Below are 299 nucleotides of genomic sequence, written 5' to 3' on the forward strand. Positions count from 1 at the left end.
AGTCACACTTGGTTATTTTTCTTTAACCTCACTATGAACCCGTCAAAAATCCCTCAATGGTTTCTCATTGGTGGAAACTTTATGGCTCAACCCCAGAAATTCTTCATCCGGAAGTTCACGAAAGCTTCCAGCTATTCAAAACCAACTACAAACCTACGGACAGAGAACGCATTTTCCACCCCTTGATGCTTTTTTCTACAAAATTCTTCTTACCATGGGTAACAGCTTGGTATTTTGAAATAAACCAACAACAGGTACATACAATCCTCGTTAGAAGATTCAAAACTAGATGGTGGACA

Source organism: Cicer arietinum, chromosome 2, assembly GCF_000331145.2.
Source record: "Cicer arietinum cultivar CDC Frontier isolate Library 1 chromosome 2, Cicar.CDCFrontier_v2.0, whole genome shotgun sequence".
In the NCBI taxonomy this organism is placed as follows: Eukaryota; Viridiplantae; Streptophyta; class Magnoliopsida; order Fabales; family Fabaceae; genus Cicer; species Cicer arietinum.